Genomic DNA, 20,769 nt, shown 5'->3' on the forward strand with positions numbered 1-20,769 from the left:
TATTGGCTAAAGTGTAACCAAATGTTCAGACAACTTTCGATTTTCTGGCAGTATTTGTCTCATTAATAAATTTTGCGATATACTTTATTAACAAGTTATGGCTCCTTTGTGTGAAATCCTGCATTTCTTTATTTTTTCTTTGTTTGCGTATAATGTACACGCTTGGTAAAAAGAAGAATAAAATTAAGTAACCAAGTATGGCCTCCAGGTCCTGTTATTTTTCTTGCATTACCCAATATCACCGATTTAACAGATAGACCCTGTGATCCAGTCCGTTTTATTCTTATACAGTATCTGATCAATTCTGTATGTACATAGGATTATGTAACTCATAGGGGGGTTCATTCTGTCTGTTTCAGTGTTATATTGTAGTTCCTGTTTTACTATATGAGAAAGGGGTTTGCATACCCTGAAACGCGTCATAGAAATACTAATAAAAAATTATTCTTGCACAAAATACATTAGCACAATCCTAAAGGGGTTGTGGGTGTTTGAAAAAGAAAAAGAGTTATATACACTGTAGCTATCCTGGAAGATCTCTTCCATTCCGGTATCTACATCCAAACCACCCATACCAGAAGGGCGCGATCTCTGGTGAGATCCAGGCAGGGCAGTATCCGTACAGCACATGGAAATCTATATTATATATGATTCATTTTGCCTGAACCCACTTTTAACCCCAACATTATTACCCTAGGAATGCTTTCTCTTTTCCATAAGCCCAATTTTGGTGCAAGATTTGTCGTGACGCAAAATTTGCAACTTTTATCATACATTTTATGACTGACGCTAGGTTCACACTTGATCGCTTGGAGACCCAAAACACAGAAACCCTATCCGCTTAAAAAGTGGTTACCTTTGGAGTCCCACGGAGCCCATAGACTATAATGGGGTCTGCCAGGTTTCTACACATATTTTAAGTGGAAAGAGGGATAGAATGCCTGAAAGTGTTGTAAGCAGGACTTTTCTCTCCACATTTTTTGCTCTTTTTGGGCGTAAACCTTAGGGTAAGTTCGCATGGGATTTTTTGGACCGGAAACTGAAGCGGAGGCTGCCTCAGGTTCTGGTCCAAAATATGGGTAGCTGCGACTGGATGCCAGTGCAATCACACACTCTGCTCCGGATTAGGCCCAAAAGAATGGGCCTAGTCAAGAGGGATTGTCTTCAGGTGGATGTCGCGAGGCGAATATACCTGAAAGAATGAGCATCTCGCTTCTTTTTCCGGGAGTGTTTTTGGTCAGGATTTTGAGGAGGATACGGTGGATACTTGGCGGATACTTGGTTCTCCAAGTGGACCCACCAAACGCAAACCTGTACCCAGATGTGAATCGGGCATTAGACATCACTGCAATGTATATAGTACTTTGATCTTCTTCTCAAGCATCAGAAGTATTCTTAACAGCCACCGTACAAAGACTATAGAGAAGTCATTAAGCAAATGTGCAGTATATCCACGAACGTTGCACATATGGTAGTTTATTTTTTAAAGCCATTTTGGTTAAAATAACAAAAAACAATTGTGCAATTTTTACTTACGGTATTTACCAATCACTATAAACATATTGTTCATTGTTATTACGGTTACATCAATAACAAATATGTCTTTGTTATTTACTATATATTTTATAATGTTTATTTATTGAATTATAATTTTGTGATGTTACATTTTAGTAATTTCTATTTAAATAAAAAAAAATATATATATTTTTTTTTTTTAAACATACAATGCCCTGGAATAGAGACAAAACTCTATACAGTGGCGTAACTACCGGGGAAGCAGCGGAGGCAGCTGCCTCAGGGCCCGGGACATTAGGGGGCCCGATGACAGCCGCTACCACTGCGTTTTTTTTTTTTAATAGGCCGTTACTGGCTGGAGTCCTCCCCACAGTCTACGAAGGCTTCGGGGCCTACTTGTGTGACATCTCAGACGTCACATGACTGGGACCTGCGTCCTTATCCGTCGCGACGCAGGCCCCCCAGTCACATGATGTCCCTGACGTCAATGAAGATAGCCGACAGTGGGGAGCGCAGGGATAGGTAAGTAACATGTTTGTATCCCCTTCTCGGTCTCCGTTTATTATACTCTGGGGTCTGAAAAGACCCCAGAGTATAATAATTGTTAATGGGTGTCCACAATGGAGCATAATACTGTGTGCAGGGGCCACTATGGGGCATAATACTGAGTGAAGGGGCCACTATGGGGTATAATGCTGTGTGCAGGGGCAACTATGAGGCATAATAGTGCGCGCAGGAATGTGTGGGTGGGGGTTGGTCGGGGTCTTCAGCGTTGGTCGGGGGGGCTCCCATGTCAAAGGTTCGCCATGGGGCCCCGCCATTCCTAGTTACGCCACTGCCTCTATATACCAGTATATCGTGCATGTGAAGATGGAAAACGCTACTACGCTTTTTAGTCACAGAAAGTCCTCTCGTAGTTTCAGAAAGTCCCGGGTTTGAGACCTGGGAGAGACATACTAAAAAAGAGGCAGAATAAAAGTTAAAGGGAACCTATCAGGTGTTTTTCCACCATATAATGGCTCCATCATTGGTACCCTCTTTAATCTTTCTGTTGCAGAAGAGTGAAGCTATAAGGGCTAGTTCACACTGAGTTTTATGGACCAGATTTTGACACGGAATCCACCTCAAAATCCGGCTACAAAAATGGCTCCCGTTGACTTCAATGGAAACTGCTCACTTCTTTTTCCCCAGGAAAAAAGAAGCAAGCTGCCCTATCTTGCCACGAATTCACCTAAACTGCCATGCATGCAGCCAATCAGCAGCCAGCCAGCCCTATGATGTCACAGCACTATAAACACGCTCCGCCATCTTGGATTCCAGCATTTATTCCAGCTACAGCATCCAATGTATTTAGTGCAGGGAGAGTGGTAGAAAAGACTTGAAAACTGATACTTTGCTTAATTGAAGTTCAGGGAAAGAGCATTAGACATGTAGGAGAGGGAGGAATTTATACAGGGTATTGAAGCAGAAAATGGTTCATTTGGGGTGTTTGCAGTCTGTGTATTGGGAACAATCCAACTACACCTTAAAAATAAGTGAAGTGTGCAGTGGTTCTAAGAGCGATGCCTGTCATGTGCGTGTCATGCTGACTCACTGTATTGTTTCACTACCACAGCAGACTCCGTATTCGTGTCACTGCAAGGCACAGTGTTCTACACCACTATACAGGCTCTCTGCAGCCAGGAAATAACTGTATTTTAATGCAATTCACTGCAAATTAATTTAGGAAAATTTGGCGAATCAGACAAATTAAATTTTTTAAAAATTTGTTCATCTCTAGTTATCTTACCCAGTTTTGCGCTGAACCTTTGATTTGATGCTGCTAAGGCTTGATGTGGATGAAAATACTATGTTAAAGACCACAGTTCCCGTGATTCGTCTCCCTTGTCCTATGCATTGCCTTTGTATACAGCTGCCTTACAATTTGCAATCTAGTTATTACTTTACATGGGCATTAATTAGCATTCAGGTAGTGCCAATTGACTATAACAAGTCGATTGAAGCTTATTGCAATACCTTTAAGCAAGGCAATGATCTGTAATAAATGGTTGTAATAATGAACCATCATTGGTGCACTTGTTCTTTTACATTATTGTCAGTAGTACCCCCCCCCCCCCCCCCCGTATACTCGATTTTAGCTTTTGCTTAACTGTTGGCTGATCTTCCCCATGGATATACAGGGCAACGATCGGGAATGTGCTTGTGAATGCTTGTTCCCATTAATTGGCCCTATAACATGCCATAACTGTGGCTACAGACAGAAGGGTTACAGTATATGTGTGCAGAATTCCAACACTAGGATTGACCTAAAATGTGTGACCACAGGTAGTTGGATGGTTAGATTGAAACTCTAGTGGATTACTGAAATTGGGCGCTGTTGTGGCGTCATTTATAAAGGTTTCAAGAATGTTGGATTTGCTTTTTAATTACCAATTTTATATGGAATGAAAATTGCTTCACCCCAAGTGTGAGAAGGAGCTATCGTAAGTCCTTTCTCCCAACCGTGGTCAGGCTACATAATCTACATCAGACCAAGCAAAGATCACTCAGCACACAGAACTAAATGATCCTGAAGTCTTCCTTCTTTCTTCTCTTCCTTCGCTGTTATGGACTCCTTGTATATGTGTGATTACTTCTGTAATATATTACTGTGTATTATCCTGTATCTGTATTACTATGCTGCTGTAACATACTGATATTTCCCCACTGTGGGACTATTAAAGGATAATGTTATCTTATTTTATTATTTTATTTTATTAATTAATCAGTTCATAATAAGAGTTAATTATATATAATGTATATTGCAACGCTGAGTTCTGATGTCACATCATAACATGACTTTACTACCAGTTCATAGATAAACACATTTAGTAACCCAGATCTAGTCATTCTGTTACCCAATTTCTTTATATGGCAGATTATCTCTATCTGATATCTATGTTTACTTACTGGAAAGAATATAGAACCTAAATGAGCTAATGATGCCATTCTGCAAAAGTCCAGCAGGAGGCAGTACAGTCCTTCAGGTCAAAAAAAATGTGACATTTCTCCCCCAGTGTTCTGTGTTTTAGCATCAATATACATTCCGAGTCAAGGGCTGCATATCAATGGCTTAGAACTAAAAGGCAGGAAACTATGGAAAATCACGGATAAGGTCAAAACCCATGGATCTGATGACATTCCACCTGCATAAATGATACAGGGCCTGTCAATGTAATTTAGACAGTTTAATGTCTCAAAGTGGGTTTCACTAGAGTCAACAGTACTAACATGGGAATGTGAATCTCTAAGCAGAAGATAAAATCAACTTTTCTTACAAAACTCCTATCTATATGTCATTTTTAATAACCTGAACGTAAAAAAAGAGCCCGAATTTGAAAACCTCCAGTTGATAAACTGAGCTACGATGCTAACTGCAGGCTGGAAATAATCGAATAACACCGGTGCAATGGAACAAAAAGAATTTACAGATAAAAACAATAAAACAAAACATGTTTAAGATTCCGAAAGAGAAAATTAAGGGGGTCGTGTATGAAGAATTAGACACTCTGTTTTTTCATTTTATTTAGATATTGGTTTTGGTGATGTAGTCTGGTCTCTTTAAAAAAAATTGCCCATGGGTGCACCATGACACCAAGTGTGTGTATAGGTATGGGTAAAGCGGGGAAACCATGACATCAGAGTGTTTACTCCACCCATTCACATTGATTGACAGCCTATTATGTGCACACACTGATACAGGGAGAGCTGTCAATCACTGTGTGTGTGGGGAGTAATGAGGACTCTCACTGTCTCTCCGAGGAGTCCTGTCTGGATTTACTCTGCTCTTTACCCAGAAATCTTGTTCAAAATCATATGAAACTATGTATCACAGAGCTCAGCTTCTCTCCTCTATCATATAACCCTATATATCACAGAGCTCAGCTTCTATCCTCTATCCTATAACCCTATATATCACAGAGCTCAGCTTCTCTCCTCTATCCTATAACCCTATATATCACAGATCTCAGCTTCTCTCCTCTATCGTATAACCCCATATATCACAGAGCTCAGCTTCTCTCCTCTATCATATAACCCCATATAGCACAGAGCTCAGCTTCTCTACTCTATCATATAACCCTATATATCACAGAGCTCAGCTTCTCTCCTCTATCCTATAACCCTATATATCACAGAGCTCAGCTTCTCTCCTCTATCATATAACCCTATACATCACAGAGCTCAGTTCCTCTCCTCTATCATATAACCTATATATCACAGAGCTCAGCTTCTCTCCTCTATCATATAACCCTATATATCACAGAGCTCAGCTTCTCTCCTCTATCATATAACCCTATATATCACAGAGCTCAGCTTCTCTCCTCTATCATATAACCCTATATATCACAGAGCTCAGCTTCTCTCCTCTATCATATAACCCTATATATCACAGAGCTCAGCTTCTCTCCTCTATCATATAACCCTATATATCAAAGAGCTCAGCTTCTCTCCTCTATCATATAACCCTATATATCACAGAGCTCAGCTTCTCTCCCTCTATCATATAACCCTATATATCACAGAGCTTAGCTTCTCTCCTCTATCCTATAACCCTATATATCACAGAGCTCAGCTTCTCTCCTCTATCATATAACCCTATATATCACAGAGCTCAGCTTCACTCCTCTATCATATAACCCTATATATCACAGAGCTCAGCTTCTCTCCTCTATCATATAACCCTATATATCACAGAGCTTAGCTTCTCTCCTCTATCCTATAACCCTATATATCACAGAGCTCAGCTTCTCTCCTCTATCCTATAACCCTATATATCACAGAGCTCAGTTCCTCTCCTCTATCATATAACCTATATATCACAGAGCTCAGCTTCTCTCCTCTATCCTATAACCCTATATATCACAGAGCTCAGCTTCTCTCCCTCTATCATATAACCCTATATATCACAGAGCTCAGCTTCTCTCCTCTATCATATAACCCTATATATCACAGAGCTCAGCTTCTCTCCTCTATCATATAACCCTATATATCACAGAGCTCAGCTTCTCTCCTCTATCATATAACCCTATATGTCACAGAGCTCAGCTTCTCTCCCTGTATCAAATAAACCTATATATCACAGAGCTCAGCTTCTCTCCTCCATCCTATAACCTTATATATCACAGAGTAGCTTCTCTCCCTCTATCATATAACCCTATATATTACAGAGCTCAGCTTCTCTCCTCTATCATATAACCCTATGTATGCCAGAGCTCAGCTTCTCTCCTCTATCCTATAACCCTATATATCACACAGCTCAGCTTCTCTCATCTACCATATAACCCTACATATCACAGAGCTCAGCTTCTCTCCCTCTATCATATAACCCTATATAGCACAGAGCTCAGCTTCTCTCCTCTATCCTATAACCCTATATATCACACAGCTCAGCTTCTCTCATCTACCATATAACCCTACATATCACAGAGCTAAGCTTCTCTCCTCTATCATATAATCCTATATAGCACAGAGCACAGAGCATTGCACATCCACATGGTGTGGCCTCGACCTGACATGTTTTACATACAGAAAATTCTGTTTTTTCTTATCAGTGAAAAAATCCCATGTCTATAATTTGATGGACTCCAAAGGCTTGTACTGTCAGCATATCTAGATCCAATAAAGTACAATTTGAAAGCAAGGCGAATGGGGTTCTACCAAAAACTTAAAATCTTTTTCAGGTGGCCACTGATAAGTTGAACTTTAATTTGGTCATAAATGAGAATAGTAGTTTATTGAAGAGAGAAGAGACGGATTTGCTACTAAACTGCCTCCTGCAGCTGGCCATGTAATGGAGTATAAGCTTGCTTCACAAACCAAGGGGTCCAAAATTTTAATTGTAAACTTATATCATAATGATTTGTAGATATATTCATATGCATAAAGCAAAAGTGATCCATAGCTTTTAAATAGCCATTTTGTATGTTCAGATGGTACTGGGACAAAATATAAGCAATGCCGCCCCTGCTACCTCTTGTGTCACCCCCTCTACCTCATAGATTGTAAGCTCTTTTGAGCAGGGCCCTCAGTCCCATTGTGTGAAATGACGTTCTTTGTTATGTATGTCCCATTGTGTGAAATGACGTTCTTTGTTATGTATGTCTGTATCTGAACCCTATAAATTGTACAGTGCTGCGGAATATGTTGGCGCTATATAAATAAAATGTATTATTATTATTATATTATATATGGTCTCCTTGGTTGAAAAATGAAAACTTGCTCTAGTGCCATCTTATGAAAGATAGCTCCCTATAGATCAATACCTGTTTATTTTTGCAAATCAAGTGACATGATCTGGGATTAAAGCCAAACCAAGAATCCTTAACAGGGCCTGCAAATGCAGTCTCCTTTAAGAGGACCTTTCATGTCCTTGGGCACATGCGGTTTTATATACCGCTAGAAAGCCAGAAGTGTGCTGAATTCAGCGCACTGTCTGCTTTCCGTTATGGTGCAATTACCGATATCTCTTCACTGTTAGAAAGGCATTCCTGACAGTCTAGCCGGGCTGTGAGAAACACCACTCCTGACAGCACTGTCCGTAGCACTACACTGTCAGAGGGGGTGTTCTTTACTGCCTGGGCATGACGCTGAGAAGTGAGGAACACCCCATCCTGACAGTACTCGTCCATAGACTAGTATTGAGGGGGCGTTCCTCACTGCTAAGCATCATGGCTGGGCGGTAAGGAACACCCCCTCTGACAATATAGCGCTATGGACAGTACTGTCAGGAGAGGCGTTCCCAGCTAGACTGTCAGGAATGCCCTTCTGATGGTGAAGAGCCATCGGTAATTGCACTGTAATTTCACATAACGGGAAACCGCGGCGTTTCTGTAGGTTTAATTGACATTCTGTGTTTTCCAAAACTGTGACGATTTTAGGAACTAGCAGTGTCTCCACTGCGAGTATTTTGTGCAAGATATGAATGGGGTTCACAGGAATCCCATCCACCATGCAGTGACTGTTTTTTTTCCACTGCATTTACATCAGCCTTAAGAGATTTTCCGGGCTACATAATCGTTGACCTATCCTATAACATTCGGAAGGAGTCTGACTTCCTAGTTCCCGGCTGATCCATTGTTTGGGAAGGTTGCAGCATTTGGCTGAGTGCTTCAGTTTCTTCAGTATTTACCAAGCACCGGTTTGTACATTTGCTTGGTATCGTAGTTCAACTCATTCACTTACATGTGACAGATGAACGCGACGCATGGCCTGAGAAGTGTAAGCAGTGCTCAGGGACCCCCAAGGATTTTTAGTTTATGTCCTATTTTGAGGCTATACATAGTCCAGTCATATTAATGTGACCACCGCCTACTTTTGACGTCAACGTTAAATAACCAATGGCAGAAGGCACGTGTCATCAGCCATCTGGGTGCACTCATCATTGTGGAAGGCAAGATGGATCAACACAAGTATGCATCTATCCTTGCGGACCATGTTCACCCCTACATGCAAAATGATGATGGCAACTACCAGCAGGACAATGCGACGTGTCATAAAGCTCGCAGTGTACGTGCGTGGTTCAAGGAGCACCAGGATGAGTTTACCGTACTCCCTTGGCCAGCAAATTCCCTGGACTTGAACCCAATCGAGAATCTATAGGACCACCTCGATTGGGTTGTCCGCGCCATGGATGCTCAACCGCGTAACCTAACACAGCTGGCCACGGCACTGGAGTCGGCATGGCTCAATATCCCAGTGAACATCATCACAACATCCCCTCTCTCCCTGCACGTCTCGCAGTGGTCTGCTCTGCCAAAGGTGGTTATTCTGGATTTTGACAGGTGGTCACATTAGTATGACTGGACTGTGTATCATCAGTTTAACCATTGACGCTCAAGCCAATAGATTTCTGGAAAACCAGTCATTGATCTATAAAGAACTATTTGCCATAATCCTGTACGTAAAGCTGCGAGATTGTTCGATAAGGAGGTTCTGCCAGAAAAAATCTTATTGTGGAACACAAAAGCACATAACAGAGCCATCTTGGTATAGATGTATCTACAGTAGAAGAGATTGCGCAATTCTTTCATTGACATCTCTCTATATATTTTATCGTATATATTATTACTTGTCATTCATGGGTTTAATAAATAATGAAGCTAAGTTTAGACTCTATTTTCATATAGATCTCTGCCATCCTTCATCTTCTCTAATGATAATCGCGTCGTATTATTTATAATGGTGTGTGGGCATCTTCCGAGTTTCTTAATGGCTAGATCGAGCTTGACCAGCTAAATGTTCTTAATACAAAACCGAAATGTTCTTTGTTGCTTTCAAAAGACATTGTTTAGCTTTGGAAGTAATTTACTTTCATAGATCGAGTAGCAATATTTTCAGAACAGAGGGCACTTGAGGGACATAGCACTCGACATGCAGGAGAGTAGAATACTGAAATATAAATGTATTTATGAATATGGAGGTGCATGATTAAGTGATATGCAGCATAATAATTCATCTGCTCATTTGCATTCTGAACAGACACTGAGATATTATGACTTATGGAGGTTAGGGAGCCATGGAATGCAATCTTTAGCCTAAATTTTACATAGATTTAAATAAAAGAAGGAATATGTGAGTTTCTGGGCACTTGATGTGAATCTTTGGTCTATTTCGGAAGAAACCTGGTAAAATATGTGGAAGGAATATGTGACTGTAATGGTCAACGTTTCTTTAAAGTGTAAATTAAACTTTCCCAAAGGAACATTCTGGGCAAACACAGTCTGTCTAGATCTGAAGGGGCAATGCATGATACAGGGATTCTCTATTTGGGGTTCTTTGAAATTCTGTGTCATGCTCTACCATCTCGTTCCTTGGACAATGGTGCAGATTTACTAATAGTTTGACAGTGTAAGCTTAGATGGTCAGTCTGAAAATGCAATACGTGGATGCTGGATGATGTGTCTTGATGCCATCTTTTATCTGACTTTGACCCATAATACTACAAAAACACAGCAATCTATCAGGATACACTACCGTTGGTTTCAATTGCACTTGAGAAAGGGCTCGGCCCGAAACGCGTTGTATGACACTTAATAAAATTGTTGAAGAATTTCTGTGAAGTTCTCAGTTGTGCACGCTCCAACCCCTCTCCTCCTACCCGATTGGTTTATACCCTGAGGGACTCCTAATTGCCATAATACTACAACACAGTTTTTGCACATCCTCGGCGCATTTGGGTGCATTTCTAGCCAGCCTGAAAAAATGTATATTTAACAAGATTGTTAGGAACCTAATGCGACAATAACGGACAGTTAGTCCTGGGCAACCAGAATCCCCAAACAACAAGGCTAAAACAGTACTGATGTATAACGCTCTCCTAACCAGAGCAGAATCAGGCCTCAGAGGTCTTTGCCAGAGCTCTTGATGGTGGAGTTGGTTTTGGTAAATTCTGGGGCCCAGAACCGCAACTGCCTAGAGAGCGCCGTACACCCAGCGCAGCTCAAGTAGCGGGGGACCCAGAAAACCCAGAAACACTGACCTCAGCAGATGAAGAGATGGGAGAGCTGGTCAGCACAGAGAGAGATGTGAGGTATGCCAGGAGATAGCAAAAGCACTGCAGGAAGATCCTAAAGGTCAAGTCGGTACATAGGAGGTCTTGTAGGTTCCAGGTATAGCCAAAATTAAGTTAGTCAAGCTGACTCAATAGACAGGAGGTCACAAGTTGGCAGAAAGATGAGGAAAAAGCGTAGTCAGGAGAGCCGGGACATGTGCAAGAGGTCACAGAGAAGTCAAGCAGGAGTAGTCAGGAAACAAGCCGAGGTCATTCACAGGAGGTCAGAATACAGCCAAATCAGGAGGTCAAGGAGAGGTAGTCGGGAAGGTAAGCCGGGGTCATACACAGGAACACAGAAGGACAACAGGAGGTTCAGGGTCAGGGTAAGAATAGGAGTGCAGGAGGCGTTGTCACCAAGTAAACTGAATAGCCAGCAACAGGCCGGAGCCAGAATGGGGCCTAAATACCCTCCGGCCCGCCGCTGACCCTCCTGACCCTAGAAGTATGGTTTCCGGTCGCAGGAGGAGACTGGAATCCCCGAAGACTATTGCAGAGGTTCTGCACCCTCTCCCCCCCCATAGACCCGGAAACACAAACGCTTGCTGACAGCAGAGCGGGCCGGCAACCTGCGCATGGTGCTGTGGAGGCTCCGGCTCGACATGCTAACAAAGATGCTCCAAGTTATGCTAAACCTGCACCACATTTATACCAATGTCTTGTCATAATCACAAAAGTAAATCTAGGCCAAAAAGTTTTGGCAAAAGTAATTCTTTAGTGCGACTTCACACATTGTGAATACTGGAAAAGTTGCTAGAGTTTTTGTGGTGGTGTGTCATGCATTTTCTTGTTGCTCAAACCAGAAGTGGAGTCAAAATGGAATGGAATATATGAAGGAAGAACTTCTACTCATCCTTCTTACTGGATCCATAGCGTTAGATCAAAGAATTCCTTCAAAAAGTGCAGTGGAATTTTCTATAATGCGTGTGAAAACACGCTTAGGGTAAGTTCACACAGGATCCGCCTCAAAATCCTGACCAAAAAGATGGCTCCCATTGAAATCAATGGGAGCCGGTCAGTTCTTTTCTCAGGGAGTCGTTTGTTCCGGGTCCCAGAAAAAGAAGCGAGATGCTCATTCTTTCAGGCAGATTCACCTCGCGACTCCCTCCCGACTAGGCCCATTCATTTGGGTCTAATCCGGAGCGGAGTGTGCGACTGGATGCCAGTGCACTCTATCGGCATCCAGTCACAGCTATCCGTATTTTGGTTCCGGTCTAAAAAACCCATGCGAGCTTACCCTTAGGCTAAGGCCCCAGCAAAGAAGAGCTGTGGGAAAAACAGCTGCGGCAAGGCATCACGGTTCTTCTGACTGCGCTTTACGCTAGATTCACACCAGCGTTCGGTCTCCATACTCAGGTTTCCATCTTCTGCCAGCAGGGCAACATGGTGGCTCAATGGTTAGCACTGCAGCCTTGCAGCGCTGGAGTCCTGGGTTTGAATCCCACCAGTAACAACATCTGCAAGGAGTTTGTATGTTCTCCCCGTGTTTGCATGGATTTCCTCCCATTCTACAAAGACATAGAGAGGCCACCCCAAAATGGCCACCAGCTGGCTCCTGTATTGAACTGCAAGAGCGGCTACCCAAAAATGGCTGGCGACCATTTTTGGGTAGCCGTTCTTGCAGTTCAATACAGGAGCCGGCCGGCGGCCATTTTGGGGTAGCCGCTCTTGCAGTTCAATACAGGAGCTGGCCGGTGGCCATTTTGGGGTGGCCTCTCTATGCTCCTGTATAGAACTACAAGAGCAAGAGAAGCCAGAAGAGGCGGAGTTGCTGCAGAAGAAGGAGGCGGCGCAGGAAAGAGCTCTGGGCAGCAATGGGGACGCGCTCATCGGCCTTTCAGCGCTGGGGCCCGCCCTCATTGCTGCGGATAGTTCATTTGCATACCGGTTAAAACCGGTATTTCTACGGAACGGCACGGCGGAGACCACGTCTAAAGATAGGAGATGAATAGCCTTTCTTAAGGCTATTCCGACGTGTTCATTAGAAAAAAAGGTAGTTTAATGGTAGAATCCCTTTAATGCTCTTTATGTAGCATCTGTCTTCAGTTAATCTCCTTCTCCCCCCTTACTGTTGCTAGGTAGTCCCGCAACCTAAATGAACAGCACATTTTACCAGCCTCACCTCTTCCCTCCCCATTGCCTATAGCCACATATAAACATTGCAGCTGCATGTCATCCTGCACGGACAAATAGAACCATTATCTTCATTCCATTCTATGGCTTAGTGAGATCATTGCAAATTTGTATCAATTTTTTTTTTAAAACCCCAGATCACCCCTTTAAACAAGGTTGGACTTGATGGACCGATGTCTTTATCCAACCTCATCTACTATGTAACTCTGCAAATCTAGAGCATTCTTAATAAAACGAGTAAAAACCCTGTTCATTTCCTAACATGACCAAAGGATGCAAGTGAAACAAAATGTGCCGCGCTCTCGTTGTGATTAACGCAGAAGGTTGTGCGGGTTTGACAGTTTAGCACCTACCTGTTAACCATAGTGTTGCAAACAAGGGTTCTCTATGTAATTATGTATGTGCCTTTCATATCAAGAATCAATGAGCAAGACAATATCATCACGTGTATCGGAAAAAAAAAAAAAAAAAAAAAAACAGATGGTAAAAAAAACGTATACAACAAAGTAATTAGTCTGTATTTTACATTACCCCTGGTGTTTCTTTAACACATAGCAAAAAGTGATAGCAGTAGTAAGAACACATTAAATGTAAGCTGCAAAATACTTTGCAAGTCTAGGTGAAAGATGTTAATTCAAAGGAAGCATGAATTGAAAATTTGCTTTTCTTTCATTGAGAGCAAAGAACAACATTTTAGCATGAACCGAGCAGACTCTCTGCCTTTCCATCACTGACAGTTAATAATTAAATCAAACAGTATATTCAACAATAGAACATATGCATCAGCTTCTTCCAAATTGCATTTCCTTCCTGTTAGATCCATTAGCGTAAACCAGACTGCCTTTAGAAAACCCCTTATTGCGGCTGTCTTTTAGTATGGTTCCTGAAATGGATAATGCACTGCATATTATGGGCAATTACACAGAACTCCCTTGTGATGGAGTTTTGGAGATTTAAACGAAACAGCTGGAAATTGAAGAGTACAAACTAACTAGGAAATAAAAAATGAAAATGACTGGAACATCCACAATGAGACTTACAAAACCGGTGACTGGATGAGCGATAGAAACACTCAGCTTGTAAAATGTCATTGTTTGTCAAGATTGGATTGAAACGCACTGCTCCTAGTCGCTGTGTAGCGTGAAAAGACAAAATATTCCCCCGGTTCGCCCTCTGAGTTATTGCTGGAGTGTAGGACTCATCGCCGGTTTGCGCCATTCTAATATATAATGTGCTAGTAAAACATGGCGGTGTCTTTTTTAATGTACTACTATGTATTTTCTAGAGCTCAATGCAAAGTTTGGGACCGAGAGCTATAAAATGATTAAAAATTTGCAAAAGGGATTTTTTTGTCAATATTTTTTTTTTAATTGTCAGATGCAGTAATATTCACTTCACCCATCCCCCCTCCTCCTTTTCTGACATTTCTTGGCTCCCCGCCCTTCTCTACTTCTTGGTTACTCTTGATAAATAGGGGGTGACGACTCACTCACTCAATCACTAGTCAAAGTGGTGACCAGCATCAGCCCTGGGGGATTGGTAAGGTTTGTGTAACATCTCCACCTATTCGGGTCTCTGCACCACCCTCCAATCACTAGCTGTGGCAGAAGAGGCGTGTTCAGTTTGATTTCTTGCTTAGAGCATTTTGTTGCTCTGTCTGAACACTCCTCTATTACCTATCCTCTGTAATAGAATTTTCATCACACCCAACAAACAAAGGAGCACCTTGTTTCCCTCTGGCCATCAAATAGTTAAACTTCGCCTTGCCTGTGTGATTGACAGCCTGTCTATCAATCAAGTCTGGGAGTGTTCTTGGGCTTCCTATATACAGATCATCAGCCTACAAAGGTTTCCTGGCTATTCTGACTCTGTCCTATGACTTTGTCCTTGCTAGATTCCTACTTCTCCTACTATTGTATTACTGACTTCTGACCTTTGGCTTCCCTTGTGACTACTCTTTTGGATTACGATCTTGTACTGCTTTGACTCTCTGTCTTTGACCCTTGGCTTGTTGACTCTTCTTTAGTGTTGTTTGTCTTGTCTTGTTCTGTGTATTTTTTTCAGAGAAGGATCTGTTGCCCAGCTGCCATCTGTCGCCTAGGTCAGGTTTGGCAAGTAGGTAGGGACAAGGGCTGCATAAAGTTTAGAACTCACTGTCTCTGTCTTTGGTTCTTCCTGTTTTCAGCAGCAGCACTAGGGAATTGCCCAACTATCAATTCCATTACAGATTGTAACATTTTTTATATTTTATGCTACTCCAACCCTTTTATATTAATACAAATTTACTGGCCAGAAAACCCCTTTCATTATGTATTTTGTCTCCTTAGTTCCAATTTAAGCCTTGTTTCTATTTGCTACTGGTGTACAGAAATCTTTGACTAACTGTTGGATTCTGACTACAATCTCTTCTGTACTCAGGATTGGTAGAAACAAATCTTAGTCTCCAAACACACTGTGAGTGATCCTACATCTATATCTTGTATAATGTCTGCAGTATGCCATTCTGTATAAGTAAGCTGAAAATTTCAATTTTTTTCACTGAGGATCCAAGCAAAAACTACCTTCGAGAGAGTATGGCAAGAAAAGACGTGGTTCACATCTACGCATGGGTTTCTATTTGGGGGTACTCTTGGGGACCCCCCGAATGGAAACCTAATCCACATAAAAAGCAGTTACCTTAGGAAACCCACGGACACCATAGACTGTAATGGGATACGCGTGTTTTACGCCCACTTTCCACATGAAAAACGCATTGAGAAAATTGCTGCTTGCAAGATTTTTCTCTCCGCATTTTTCATGCAGAGGGGGAACGGAATGACCCAAACGCAGATGTGAACCGGGCCATAGATCTTCTCTGCTGCTTTTGCTATATAGCAAATGGAAAGGTATAGTCTCAAATCAAAATAGGCAACTCTCTATCCTGAGCTCAGTCTAAGCTATCGGTACATGACTGATGGCGAACAGGCACCTGGCTCCATCATTGATCAACGCAATGAAGAGGCTGTGATGCGTCGTGTCATCTCGAAGGTTCGCCATGGTGGTGGTTACTGAGGCACATTTCCATACACATTTTTGCACATATGGGTGTGGTCAGTGCCGCACCTCCCATGAGGCGACCTGAAGCGAGCGCTTCAGGCGGCACTGTGCCAGGGCCTCAGGGAGGGCGGCATTTTTGCTAACCTAAGCCAGTCCAGGACAAGCTGTCCTGGACTGGCTTATCACTGAGCGGTGGTTTGGGGAGGCCACTGGAGCAGCGCTGCTCCAGCAGCCTCCCCTCACGCTCAGGCAGAGAGCAGGCAGTCTCTGGGCCTACTCTCTGCCGGCGAACGGGGCTAAGCCCCGCCCCCTTCACTCGGCCACGCCCCCGATCCGCCCCTCCTCCCGGCGGGGGGGGGGGGGGGCGGCTTTCTGCAGTTAGCCTCGGGCGGCGAAAGGAGCAGGCTCACCCCTGGGTGTGGTAATAACTTATATTCCAGTGAACATAGTTGTTCCGCACCAATGAGTTGAAAAACTAGGGTTAGGGAATAATAACACTCCTTGAGGAGTGGGTACCTTTGCAGGCATATGGAGACTTACCAAGCCATTTTCCACTAAAAATCTACTAAAAGACCACTTAAGGAGGAGGCCTCATGCTGCAGAAAAACAACTAGAATAGCAATGAAAGGAATGCAAAATATATAGTAAGTAGAGATGAGCGAGTAGTATTCGATCGAGTAGATATTTGATCGAATACTACAGTATTCGAAATACTCGTACTCAATCGAGTACCACTCGCTATTCGAATGGAAAAATTTGATGCAGAACCAGCATTGATTGGCCGAATGCTATGCAGTCGGAAAATCAACGCTGGTTCTTATCCTACCTTTAGAAGTCTTTGCGCAGCGTCCCCGCAGCATCTTCTGACTCTGAATTCACTCTGCCATGCATCGGGCCTGGGCAGAGCCAACTGCGCATGCCCGCGCTACAAGAAAATGGCCGCTTTGACTGTAAGCGGCCATTTTCTTGTAGTGCGGGCATGCGCAGTCGGCTCTGCCCAGGCCCGATGCATGGCAGAGTGAATTCAGAGCCGGAAGACGCCGCGGGGACGCTGCACGGAGAAGACTTCTCGGAGAATCCAGCCCGACCCTCACTCGTGGACTTGGTAAGTTCAATTTGATCGAATGTTGCCTACCCCTGAAACGAGCATTTTTCCCCCATAAAGTATAATAGGATTCGATATTCGATTCGAGTAGTCGAATACTGCGGGGCTACTCGAAACGAATATCGAATATCGAGTATTTAACTACTCACTCATTTCTAATAGTAAGTACTTATACTTCTCCCTTCCGCTGAATCCACTCCTGGCTATGGCTCAAAAACCCACAGCTAAATCTGTAACAAAAACACGTAATATGGGGCTTGAGCCTTTAATGGAAGTCATATGAGTGGAGATATCCCTTAAGCAAATTGGTACTTCATTTTTATATGCATGTTCCATCTAATGAGAAGCTATAAATATACCGTAAATGGTCACCAGGGGCGTATTAATACATGGCTATTGTCCCAGAGTCCTAATCAATGTCTTACTGTATATGTATCTGCTACACTATATGTGTGCCTTTCTCACTATTGAGCAAATCAGTCACAATTATCTGACGCTCGGAGCTGCTTCTCGCCATAGACTTGATGTCTCCCAGCTTCTGTTTTTTATCATGAATAATCTACGAGAAGCAAATGTGCATATTGTGTGGATTAAAATCACTTTTGTAAATGAACAGATGATTAAATATTCATGAAAATCTGCATAACTTTCTGAAGAACGAAATTGTTCAAAAACACTTTGTAATTGAAACAAAATATTTAACTGCCTTGTCACAAGGATTCATTTTTGCCCAATTTTACATAATAACATAAAAACACAAAGGGGGTTATTTATTTGTAAAGCTGAGAAGTTTAGATACATAGCAAATAACATCGGCGTATTGGTTATGCATCTTTTATAAGGCAATTCTTGATAAAGGAGATTTTTCGTTCTGAGACTAAGCGTCATACTATTCCTAGACTGTTTAGACCAATGATGGATATGAATTGGTGACCGGTGTTGGTCACTGGGTTTGAGATCCTTTATTGTGGATCATCGATAACATCATTGCAGATTTACTAAAACAATTCTGTAACTGAAGTATAAATTGATGTGCTGAAAGGGATCCAGTCGTTGGATTCCCTCTTTTTCTCCCTAACACATAGGAATAACCTTAAAGGGATTCTACCATTAAACTACCTTTTTTTTTCTAATGAACACGTCGGAATAGCCTTAAGTAAGGCTATTCGTCTCCTACCTTTAGACGTGGTCTCCGCCGCGCCGTTCCGTAGAAATACCGGTTTTAACCGGTATGCAAATGAGCTCTCCGCAGCAATGAGGGCGGGCCCCAGCGCTGAAACACCGATGAGCGCGTTCCCATTGCTGCCCAGAGCTCTTTCCTGTGCTGCCTCCCTCTTCTGCAGCAACTCCGCCTCTTCTGGCTTCTCTTGCTCTTGTAGTTCGATACAGGAGCATAGAGAGGCCACCCCAAAATGGCCACTGGCCGGCTCCTGTATTGAACTGCAAGAACGGCTAACCAAAAATGGCCGCTGGCCGGCTCCTGTATTGAACTGCAAGAACGGCTAACCAAAAATGGCCGCTGGCCGGCTCCTGTATTGAACTGCAAGGGCAGCTACCCCAAAATGGCCGCCGGCCGGCTCCTGTATTGAACTGCAAGAGCGACTACCCAAAAATGGCTGGCTGCCATTACTACTATTACTGATAGTAACTGATTACTTTAGATGTAATTCTGTCAGGAGTAACTTTACAATAGCAAACAAATAGCTCAGAAAAAAACAAGAGAGAATAAGAGACACTGGACTGCAAATACAGTTTGTAATGCAGCCACAAAGACCCCTAACACACACAAAAAAAGAGAAATCCGAGCACAATAACGGAAGTTGCTCACTGTCTATGTCTAATCCCAAAAGTAATAACACAGACAGCTAATCAGAAATAAATATACTCCGTTTGACCTGTGAGAAACATCTGCGCAGTGTATAAGCTGGGAAAGTTGTGTGTGTTCCTCCCCTCTCCATTCACTGTGTGAAGAAAGCCTGGCCCATCCTTACTCCACTCACCCATCTTGCTTTTTTATGGTATCTATAGACAGACATTCCCTACTAACAAGGAGTGAACCATATTAACTAGAAAGGAGATCCCTAGTGGCAGCAACTTTAGAGATATTCCAGGCAGAAAACAGCAACATTTTTAATTAAAGAGGACCTTTCACCATTTGGGGCACATGCGGTTTAATACACCGCTAGAAAGTTGACAGTGCGCTGAATTCAGTGCACTATTGGCTTTCCCATTCTGCGCCCTCAGTGAAGAGCTATTGGTGCTGATACCATAGAAGGGCATTTCTGAGTAAGTCACGAATGCTCTTCCCCATAGTAGCATCTATTGTGCTGTACTGTGAGAGGGGGCATTGCTTACCGTCCAGCCATAACGCTGAGTGGTGAGGAACGCCCCTCCAGTGCTCGTCTATGGATGAGTACTATCAGGAGGGGAGGGTGGCGTTCCTCACCGCTCTCACAGTACAGCGCAATAGGCGCTACTGTGAGGAAGGGCATTCCTGACTGTCAGGAACTTATGAAGATCTACGGTACCGGCACCGATAGCTCTTCACCGGGGGCACAGAACATGAAAGTCGACAGTGCGCTGAATTTTGTGACCATTGTAAGAGAACTGGGAATGACTGGGAAGTTGCAGCATTTTTACTGTATACACATTTGTTTTTTGTCGGAAAGATCTATAGTCCGTTTTGTTTTAAGCTAATCTTTCATGAAATGGTTTTGTCTTTTCTCCCGCTGACACCGACAAACATATTTATTGCACACTGATGCATTGCTCAGCTGATGTTTGGACAGAATTATATATCATTATGTGGATAGCTTACATACTGTAAGACATAAATGCTATATCTGATTGAACTCTATGAACTTCCAAGTACACGTTAAATTGATACATAAGCCCACCAATTATCATTCCGGCCTGTCATATCATCTTTAATTGAATCTATTTTAGGCAGTTCCATTTTAAAATGTAGAATGATTTCCATGCTTAGAATCCATGGTGGATTAAAATGTTTCATCGTTTCCTCCATTTCATTCTTGAACCTTTTCGATCTTGTCTACCATCGGTCTATTCAGATGGAGAAAGAAGCTAAAACTACCATGGACCCATTCCATTTCCATTCCTTGTTTAGCAAATTTGACTTTGGATATCTCCGCACCCCCCATTGAAATGAAAGGAGCAATGTGAGTGTGACCTGACCACCGCTGTATTCAGAGAGGGGGACAAAAGTCCTCCATTCTCCTGATCAGTAGGGGTGGGAGAGGTTGGACACCCACCAATATGTATGTTATGGATAGGGGATAACTTGCTTTGATGGGAAAACCCCTTTAAATGGGGAGGTCTTGTTCTTTCTTATTGATGACCTATCCTCAGGATTAGGCATCAATTATATATC

Source organism: Leptodactylus fuscus, chromosome 9 (genome assembly GCF_031893055.1).
Source record: "Leptodactylus fuscus isolate aLepFus1 chromosome 9, aLepFus1.hap2, whole genome shotgun sequence".
NCBI lineage: Eukaryota > Metazoa > Chordata > Amphibia > Anura > Leptodactylidae > Leptodactylus > Leptodactylus fuscus.